Genomic DNA, 11,477 nt, shown 5'->3' with positions numbered 1-11,477 from the left:
GACAATATTATATATTAATATACATAATGTGTTTATAATAGTATTAGTCCAAACTAATGTTGTTTTGGTTGGATTTGAATACCTAAATTTGTGTGGTCTGATTGGGCTTGAAATAGAGTGAGGGTAGGAGTTCTGAGAAAAAAAAATATAATATAATATAATATAATATAATATAATATAATATAATAATTTGGATTTTCCTGTTCTTGGAATGCCAGTTTTGGTCTTATTTGCCCTTGTAGTTTATTTGAAGAATACCTGACAAGCTCACTCTGTGGATAACTTCCAAATATTTGACATTTGCAATTGGATGTTTAGTTCTCAGTGGTCCTATCACTGATACTGTGTATTGTGTTTCCTGGATGAAATGAACCAACAAATTTTACCTAAGATCCTTTAGATGAAATTCATCTGAGCTAGTGATGCTAAGTTTGCCTTCTACACAGATATAGACTCTTCTAGAATAGGAAACATGATTTCCTAAAACAGGTATCTAAAGTAGATAATATATATTTAGCAGAGTCTACTTTTGGTTACAAAAGGATCCCAGAATTGCTGGCTTGGATGTTAATGTCAATGTTGTGGAAGTTTGAAGATGTCCAAGAGTAATTCTTCTCCTGACGGCTAAAAATTTCCATTATCAATCATACTGTACAGCGTGGCAAATTATTTTGCCAGGGACTTTATCATTCTTAAAAGCTAAACATGATAGAAATGTGAACTAGTGGATAGCAGAGCAGCAACTTTTTAATAAGGGGTAATAGCCTAGCATTCAGGAGGGCTGAGTTCACGTAAAGTTATAGATTTCTTTGCTGACCTCAGGCAAGTCATGTGAAGTTGGTTTCCCTGAAAGGAAGAAGTGTTTAACAGATCTCTGCCTCACAAGATTTTTGTTGTGATTAATAGGACAGAGACTGAGTGACCTATTTATCTAACTTTCTGTTAAGATGACTTAGAGCAGTTTTGTTTTTAAGATTCACAGATACATATGGAATTGAGAAGATCTGCTTCAGAACATCAACAACAACAACAAAAAACAAACAGCTAGTCCATCTTTGTGGGGAACTTTTCATTGTCTTAGTTAAAAAGGACAATCCATTTGAGGAGAATATTTTACTCCAACTATTCATACAACAAAAAGAACTTAGCGTCAAGATTGATATGAGAAATAAGAAAAACCCTTTCCTGGTGTAAGACGTTTGTTTTCCGCTCACATGATGAACTAGGCTTACACGTGTGCTGTGGAAGCTGACAGCCCCACAGGATTTCTGACTCAGAAAGAATTCATGAGTTTATGTTTAAGTTCTGTCAGGAGCAATTTTTTTATCCATGCAGGCCTCATAACACCTTTGCTTGGTAGGTCATTCTTGATCTTGCAGAATATGATCCTTGTAAAGTAACCCACTCCTCAGGACCCCACTTTTTTCCAGGACTCAAGGGCTGCTTCCAAACAGGTCCTTTAGCAAAATCTTCTCTTCTGAAGTCCATGGTTGTGATACTGCCATTTTCCTTGTTCCCTGTAGGCATCCTGAACTCTACCTCATCTCATTTTATGAATTTACAATGATGTCTTGCATTGTTCTTTTTTGTCTTTTTATACAAATGCAGCTGGAGCATATTTTCTTATCCAGGGCTGAATTCCATCTCCTGTTCCCACTACCCCATTGAGTTTGTATGTGAATTTACCCTGCAATAACACTGGGGTAGTTCTGCGGGATCAAATGACTTGAAATAAATCTGGCCTGAGGTGAGAATCAGGCCCTTCAATCCTAGTAGCAGAATTAACATTGAGTTCTATTACACGATGTTCTGAAGGATTCTCTGAAATTGTTTTGTGCCCGGACTACCTTTATTTTATTAAAGTAATGAAATAATACATCTTTACCAACTCCTCAATGCCCTTTATATTAACAAAGCATGCATTAGTTCATCTCTGTCTAATTAATATCCTGTTTAATAGGTATCTCACTTCATGTTAGGTTCCTGTATTCTTAAGAATTTTTACTAATTTAATTGAGAGCAGTCTCAAATTAATTGTATAATTAATCTTGTCAAATTAGGTAACATTTCATACAGCACCTTATTAAAGAAACTCGAATATTTTAAATTACCATGCTATTAGGCATTAATAAAGAAGTTCTTCCTCTGTATTGTTCTGCTTTATATCACAAAGAAGGTAATTGCAATATAAATTGCAATATAAAAGCTAAGTTCTATAGTACATTAATAATTAGATACACATTATTCCCCATTAAAGCTTTTTCTCTTATTAATTCAATCACAGAATGGTAAGCCTTTTTTAAAACAGGAATAATAAAAGCCCCCAAATACTAGGAATGAACTGTTGTGCTGATGTCTGAACAATTGGATGGCTAGGACCCGAGCTGCTGTTTGACTGATGTCTCAGAGAAGCAGGTTTCTGAGAAACCTGGTGTTGCGCTGCACATGACTTAAAGACACATGTAGCTGTGGAAAGCTTTCTTTGCATCTCATGTTTGGGAATAAGTGCATGTCGATTTCTTGACTGAGAGTGAAGAGGTGTGCTCTCTGATACACTCCTGAGGATTACAGAGCACAGAAACCTCCTCGCAGAGCCTGAAAGGGCTGCCCCCAGAGACCTCTGGAGGTGACCATAAGACTGATGTACAGGTCTGGGGAAATCGGAGGTGGCGGCTGTGATGTGAGAAAGGAGGGCGGGAGGGCCGAGGAGAGGGGAATGGATAATGAGAAGCACTATCAATTTTTTATGAGTGTATGGAAATTGTGCTCAAGGTCAGAAAGCCCAAATACTATATTATATCTGTAGGTGCCAAAGAGATTTTCATTTATATAATATATTGGTCTAGTATTTTAAATCCTTAATCTTAGTGCCTGTAGTTGTGTATACTAAAAGTGCCCATTAGATTAAATACTTTAGGCACAAGAAATCATCCATGCATGAATGCTGAATGAGTAAGACAGCATTTCACATAGGGACATATGCTTGAGTATAATGTGTGGGATACAATAAATTGCAATGTCAGCCATATACGTGGAACAGCCTGTTCTGATAAATTCAAAGTTACTGCTGAGAGGGAAAACTATAAACTAGCAGTGTTAAAGCTGCTCTCACCACACAGCCCACATTACTGGCATCTTACACGTGACTCACATGGGAGTTCACAAAGTTGTCTCTGTGAACATGCTCCGCCACGGGGTGGTGGATTACCTGCCTTGGGCAGCAGCCAGTGCAAGGCAAGACCAGGAAATGCAATCTCTTTCCTGTCTCCCTCTTCCACTTTTCTTCCCCTCTCTTCCCTGTGTAAATTCACCCCTGGACTATGTGGGAATGCACTCACGCATGATCTTTGGTATACACTTGCAACAATTCTGTCAAGTCCAGCTATAGCTCCCTTAAGCAGAGCTTTGCAGCTTTGTGAATAAAAGCTCTCTTTGTTATTTATTTATTTATTTGTACAATTGAACAGGAGAAATGTGTTTTAAAATAAAACAGAACATTGTATCTGTGACATTTAAAGAAGGGGAGGAGGGAAGGGAGGGGTAGGGAAGAGAAGGGAGGAGATGTTGAACTGGAATATTGCATTCAGCCTGACACCATTTGTTATTTGGGGCTAGACCTTTCTCATTGTCTTTTTATTTAGCTCTGGTTTTTGTTTGTTTGTTTGTTTTGTTTTTAGTTTTGTTTTTCCGAAGAAAAATCCTATTTCAGAACAGAAATTCAGTTTTGTTTTGAAATCTTACCAAAAAGCCCTGCTTCATTTTTCTTGGCTGAGATTAATCACCAAATGTGATCAACATTTGCAAGTAGGATTTATCTCCCTCTTCTGCCCCAAATGTGTTGCTGCTTCTTCTCAGTCTCTGTCTGTCACTCTCTCCTGTTTTTCTTTCATTTCTTTTTGTAGTGCGTAAACTGACATTGAGCACTTTTCACCCAGCTCTGCCCTTGGGGTCCCATTATCCCAATGGCCAGTCTAACAGATGGATTAGACACGATGTAGCTGCCTTCTGGAATCGGAACCCATGCTGACACTTCGTGTTTGTTTGTCAAAAATAGGACATTCATGGGAAGTAATATCAAAGAATCCTTTTCCCACTTCCTCTTTTGAGAACTGAAAGTTTCCAGGTTTGCTGTTTTTTGATAGGGATTGTGATAAAGCACCTAGCTGGTGCAGACAATGTGCAAGAGTCCAAAAGATCATTAAATCTAAGAGGGTAGGCAAAACCTGCAAGATGCAGTTGAGAAAGCCTTCAAGCTCTCTTTTCCCCCAAAGAAGTGTGCCAGATAAGATGAGCTGCTGCAGAACACTGATAAAAACTCCAACAAGAATTCCTCTGAATAATAGGACTTCATAGCTCAGCAGGCTGAGCTATGTTCACTGCCATGCTGAAGTGTGAGTGGCATGAGGAGATGGCTTCTGACGACAAGTGGGAGAAAAAAGAAAAAAAGAAGAAAAAAAAAGCTTAACACAACATGTTGCAGAGAAACAACTTCAAAGTTTTAAGCACAAATGCTGATTTTTCACCATCCCAACAAAAATGTCACATACTGTGAAAATCTAATGTGCTTCGCATCCATGTAGCTGTTACTTGAGTGAGTAATGTGGGAGTGACATTGCCATTACCTGATAAGTCTTGGACAGTTAAACATTGAACGGGAGCTACACGGTCACTGCAGAATGTAGTGCCAAGAAGATATCATTTTAGACTCTATCCATCACTTTCAGCCCAGGTGTAATCCTAAGTCACCAAGACTTTTATTTTTAAAAATAGTTTTGCAACTTTACCTGCCCCCTTCAAGGAGTGTGAGAGGTAACGCATGCCTGTGTGCTTGTTGCTAGTGATAGTTTTCTTGTAATTCAGTTTGATCCAAATACGATGGAGTTTAGTACTTGCTGTGATTTTTTTTTTTTTTCCAGAGCTGTCATTCTGATTTGTTTGTGGGTTGTTGTTGTTTCGGGCTTTATTTTTGCTATGTGTAATGATATCTGAGCAACCCTGGTGCATCCCTTCTCCCCCACATAATCTGCAGTATTGGCTATTCTGCGCTGCACTACTCTTCGAGATTTGACTTCAGTCCTGTCAGCCACGCTGCTCAACCTGTCACTGGCCTCCTGCTGGTAAGACTGACAACGCCAGACTCGACACATCTTACCCTGCAAAGAGGAGGGGGAAGAAAATGTCCCAGAGATGTATTTCTTCTGTTGCTGTTATTAAAATCAATCTTGCTCACCTGCAGGGTTTCTTTTTATTATTTTAAACATTTTTCCCCCCACAGTCATTCCACATTATCGTTCAATGTTAATAAAACTGGTTGCTTGCAGTGAGGAAGAAAAAAAATGCTTTTTATCAGGTGTGTATTAGCAGAGCATGCTGAGTCCAATTGCTGCCTCTTGCAGTTAGTCATTTGTTTCTTATGGCTCCTCTCCCTCCTCCCCAATATCCCACCTTTTGAAGCAAATGGAATTTGGGGAGAGAAGCTTGAACGCAGATGTCAAGCCCTGGAGTTGTGTGGCAATCAATTGGATCACACAGGGTGTGCCTGTTTCCTTAGGGCTTGGAGATGACCCGTTTCTAGGTTGGGACCTGGACGTGGATTTGTCTCAAATCATTTGAGTTTCTGTGCCTTTGGCCACAGGATCCACACCCATAAACTGCTGGTGTCAGGATTAAAATTGAACTGGATAGCAACAGACACTAAATGGGATGAGTTTATAGAAATATCCATGCTCCCATCAATGTTTTTGTTTGGAAAGAGATATTTCATGAAATATTTGCTAATACAAGTAAAGCCCTCCACTGGAAATGGCCCCTAAATTCAACACTTCTTCATTGGCCCAGAACAAATCTCATATTCACGTTCAAGTAGTTTAGATACCAGACAGATTTGTAATATATATAGAAAAAATATTTGAGTTTAAATCATCCTGGTTCTCAAACATTCAGAAAGTGTGGAAAACTTATGGTTTTTAGGGATAAATTGGACTGATGACGGGTAGAGCCTTGGGAGCAGAGATGAGAGTGAAAACTTGAGCCTTGAATGAGAACCTACTTATTTCTGCCACAGTTATATTCATCCCCAGAGGCAATTCCAAGAAAAGGAAAGGTTGCTTAGCCACCACCCTTTTGTGAGAATCAGGCAAGGATGATGAAATTCCATTGCAAGCATCAGCAAGCACCAGCACAGAGTGCTTTTCAGACAAGCAAGTAGGAGAGCTGAAGGAGTTAGTTGCACGGGAAATGTGTGCTTGGCTAGATAATATTATTACAGAATCAGCAGACAGGCTGTGAGGAGCAACATTTGTAAATCATTTTGAGGAGTTCAGGTGGAAGACTCCATGTACCATGTATTTTGGGGAACAGAAGGCTGATGTGGGTTCAGCTTTTTTCACAACTACAGACTTAATGTGGACTTTTGGACATGTGACTGTTTCTAATTTGAGTGAAAGTCTGCCATAGACTTTGAAAATGTGTCCCAGAAGCTAATTCATTGCATGTGCATCAATGAGGAAGGCTGACTCAGTTTCCCCCTGAAAGCTCTTGCTGTAGCCCAGTCCTAAAGGTGCTGTTGAGCATAAAGTCTCGACACTGCTGCTGTTTTGAACCACTTCAGGTTTCTGAGACAGTAATATTTATATCGTACAGAAATCGTCTCAACGGCAGCATGCAGTTTCTGCTCAGTATGGGTGCTGTCCTGCTCTATACAAATGGGATATGGTGGCTGTACTGAATCTGTATTCCAGCTGAGACAAAGCCTGTGTACCATGAAGAATGCACTGCACATAGATACAGTTCAGTAAGGACTTCAAAATGTGCATTTCCATAAGAGCAACTCAGTCTCTGCGAGTCCTCTTGCAGTTTCTTTCAATGTGTGGCTATAGAAATTGGTCCAGAGGATTGCCTGCACAGAAGATTTGTTGTAAAACAAATAGAGGGGAGCTTGAGGAGTAATACCGTTTTCTTATCCCAGTTTCATTTCTTCCTTTGGTGACAAAAGAAAGAAACTATGAATCACTGTCATGTCAGAAGCTGCTTCAATGAGTTTTTGGAGCTATCTGTCTGGAACAGCAGCTAAACCAACATGGCAACAGTCAAGGGTGTGAGATATCCTATTAAATTCAAGCAAGCCAACTAAGTTTTCATCTTGGTACTGCTAGCAACTTGTTCTCCCTCAGGAACACCCCTGGTTGGTGCAAGCTTCCTGGCTCTGGCATGCACATTCTGAGATTTCTCCCGTACTGCAGGGCAAGAGACAGTCCAGTGGAGCAGAAAACATAATTTCCTTTGCTTAAAACCACCTGCTCCTAGCTGATTTTATTTTTTTCCCGTGAAGATTATATTTGAGGAGAGGGAGATGAAGAAGGCAGAAGGGGGAGAATGAAAGCAAAACACCTGCCATTTCAGGAGAGCTGAACATTAAAGACAACAGCGATCTTCTTATGCATGCAAGACTTTGCAGAACCATCAGTGTTTCTCAGCATGCCACTACCAATTAAGGGCAGAGCTATAAGGCCTGTACTTTGCGGTATTATGCAGGGAAGAGGAGAATACCACCTGGACTGCTGCTGCAGGAAAATGCAGCTGCTGAAATAGGTCTAAAGGGAAAGTATTAAATGGTTGTTTTTTAATATCTAGCTGGATTATTTATATCAGGGTCTCACTGGTTAAGATAAAAAGCATCTTCCATTCTAAAGGTCAGGAAATGCTATCCAACCTTAAATCAGCCCAGTTACGCTAGATAGAATATGCACATATTTGGATACTGGCTGATGACACGACCTTGCAGTATTTTATCTACGGGCAACGGAAAAGTTTGTAGACCAAATAAGCATACTGATGGATGATGAGTCAAGATGCAAGGAAGGAAGGCATATTCCCTCAAAGATCTTCTACTCCAATGTCTTTCTCATATTTTTCATGAAATTTGATGCAGCAAGCTTAGTCCAAACCAGAAGTTTCACTGTCAAATTACTGAGCCTTTTTTTTTTTTTTTTTGATCAATATTTAATAATTTAGAGGGTGGTGTTTGTTTTGTTGTTGTTGTTGTTGTTTTCATTTTTGTTTTGTTAATTTCTGCCTTGATTTTAGAGAGCACCAACTACTGAAAGCAATTCTCTAGAGCAAAAATATCGATTTCCCCCTATTCTTCATTCTGTTTGAACTCTACAACTTCCCTAATTCCCCCAGGGAACAATTCTCTTCCCAACAGAGCTACATTCAGCTTCAAAATTGACTTGAAAACAAGAAAACAAAAATCTGCCTTTCTTTTTCTTGTGTTCTAAAAGTTCTGACAAGGGCCTTTCTCTAGAGAGCCATCTTCTTCAATCTCTTTGTGTTTACTGTCACCTGCCAGCATTTTGTTCTCTGTTAAGGAGACAGTAAGTTAGCTATGCTGCTTCCTTTTTGTGTCTGCTTCTACCCACAGGCCAGCTTCCTACTAACTGTATCTGAATCTGGTCTTCACCCTGATCCCTACTGATAGCTTTGATTACTTGTCTATGTCCAGAACATTCACAGTATTTCACGGGTCGGTCTCTTTAGTTGCCTTTATTTTTCTTCTGCCTGTCTCTCTACATTCTTTCTCAGCTTGTTCTGCATTTGTGAAAGATTAGAGGCTGTGACTGTGAGCGGGCATTACACATCATCACATTCTTTAGTGAGAGATCCAGACTCTACAGTAGGAAAACCCTATTTCTGCTGATGTTTCATGTTAAATGGAATGGATGCTTAATTAGACAGATTTAATGTGATTTTAAATATCCACAAGACTTTTGCAATTACTACTCAGCCTTGTTCAACTTCCCTCTACCTATGATACACTCCAATAGGAGTAGTGACATGCACACAGAGGCAAAACACATCTCTGTGTCATTCCAAGCATCATGTCAGTGCTGTTCTATGAAATGTTTTGAGATCTTCAGACAGTAGGTGTTTCACTGAAATAAAGAGCGGTAGCAAAATATTGGCTCATTTCCTCACTTATTATAGTTATGCACTAGTCACTCTTCCTCACCTGGCCTGGGGCCAGAATGCTATTTGGATCATATCAGATCCTACGTGTAAGCATATATTTATCAGGCCAGAGACCTGTGTTCAGCTGCCATTGGCCTGAAAGCTGTACTGCTTCTATTTTCCTATACTCCAACTTTGTAAGAACTCAGATAAAGAGTTTGCTTATTCTGCAGCATGTGAGGGTTGAAGGACCTAACACAAAGTTTTCAGAACAAGTTTTTCTAGCCAGCAGAAAAAAAATGTAAAAAGCTGGGTTAAGAACATGCATGTTTTTCACCACTTTTATTTAATGACTTTTTTTTTTCTCTTTTATTTGTTTATTTATTTATTTATTTATTTATTTATTTTCTGGTGCAGTACACTTAGGTGATTGTGCTCCATCATGACTTTGGAAAATGGTGTATATTACTTCTTTCCCAATCATATTTCTTTGCCCAATATCAGATGTATATTCAATTTCTAAAAAGTTGGTGTTCTTATCCTTGATCTAGATTTCTTTGTTTCTCTAAAACCCTATTCTGAGACTGTTGTTCTTATGTTCTCTTATAGGAATATTTTTCTTTCCTAGGAATGGCCTAAAGAGAATTATTTTCTTTCCCGGCAAACAGCATCCTTTGCATAAACATGTCACAAGTTCTCGTAGAAAATATTGAGTTAATTTGAGAAATCACAAATAGTAAGCTACAAGTTATTCTTCTGCGCAGAAATGTTCCAACTACACAGGTCCCAGCTGTTGAAATAATGGAGAATTCTCCGGAGAATCCATATAGTCTGTGATTTCTTGGGTTCATTTTGACAATAGTCTGAATCATTTCTCTCTTTATTAGCTCTGCTTCTAAACCTCTAGGACACCATGTCACCAAATAACCTCTGAGCCCACATCCCATATTCTCTTTGAAGCTGTTGTTAAAGAAAGTAACCATCCACTGATACCTATTTGAAGGGAAAAATCCAGTTGCTCTCTCTCAGCAGGAGTCTAAAGCTTAGTTTTGGGTCCTCTTGTGGCAGAGAACATACACCAAAATTGCCTGTAAGAAACATTCATGTGAGACATTTCATGAGGCTAGGAGTTCTCAGCTAAAGAGATTTAAGTACCTGTTTAACTTGTATCTGGTTCAGTTGCGTACTATTTTACTTTTGCTTTGGTAAATCTCATTTCAGTGTTAAAATATTAGTGGCTCTGCAATGTTATTTCCACGGTGCCCTGCTTAGCTCCAGGTCACTTATATTTTGTCAATCAGTCCTACAGTGTTAGTTATTTATCTATCACTTAATAACCATGCTGCAGAGAATAATTTATCTGGCATAGCATGGTAATTTGTACTATAATTTCACCCCTGCTGCTGCAGACTTGCATTCCGTTACAGCAATGATTGAGGAAAATTAAGATTCCTAGGTCACACTTTGGGCTTTATGTTTTCTGCCTTTCATAATTTCATTTCACTTCATCATCTTTGATTGAAGAAAGAGCTCATCTAGAAATGTGAGAAGTAGCAAAAATCACCATGATGTTCAGCTCACTAGGACACAGTTCGTTAAGATAAAGGGACTGGGACTGTGCAGTCCTGAAACTGGCTCAGGAGACCCCTATGCCATCTAAGTTGAACCCTTTGTAAAGGCTTTGCATACATGTTCAAACTACCTTTGTTTCTTGCTTCTCTTAGAAATATAAATAAAAAATATACGTACATAGATGCATCCTTTTCCTCAAAGCCTAGCCATATTTATTGGCAGTCAAGTCAAGTACATAATCCAACCTTATCAAACTGCAATAATTTTGGAGCTATTTATAACAATTAAGTGTAGAACAAGAGAAATGCAGGTACATATAAAGAAAGCAAAGATCAAAAATGTTATGCATAGATTTCTTTTATTTTATCATTTTTAAGCCATTACTTTTACTTAGACTTATTGCAGCTGAAGTGGTCACCATCAAAGAAATACTAGATTTCAGATATGTACATTCAGACTAAGCAGAAGACGGTGACCTTCTGCTTATCCATTGCCTGCTATTAACTACTACCAACTGCTAATTGTCTCCAAATGTTGCATTCTTCAAGAAAGATGGTCTTTTTTTTGTTTTTGCTTTTTTATTTTTCCTTGATACAAGCACCTAATGCTTGCTAAAACAAGGTCCTAGTCAGACTTGCAAGTGCTAAAGAAATGTAAATAACAGAATCAGCAATATCAGTTTTACAGAGATGAATTCCATTGTGAGCCCTACTCCATGAAAGCCAGAGGACTTACCACAGACCTATTTCTGCCTCCATAGCATTTACTTAATTATTTTTAGGTAAGATTATTTATTTGGAGAATAGATTCTACAGAAATTGCAGAGCAGCCAGTGAGTATCACTTGATCATCCAGTGTTGACACTGAGTTACTTCTTTCTGTTTTCTGAGTTGGATGCACTTGTATTTGCTGCTTTGTTTACTTCAGCTGTGCTTCTGTATTACAGAAGAACCTTA

The sequence above is a fragment of the Anas platyrhynchos genome, chromosome 3, assembly GCF_047663525.1.
Source record: "Anas platyrhynchos isolate ZD024472 breed Pekin duck chromosome 3, IASCAAS_PekinDuck_T2T, whole genome shotgun sequence".
Classification (NCBI taxonomy): domain Eukaryota; kingdom Metazoa; phylum Chordata; class Aves; order Anseriformes; family Anatidae; genus Anas; species Anas platyrhynchos.
Note: the sequence above shows the minus strand (reverse complement) of the source record.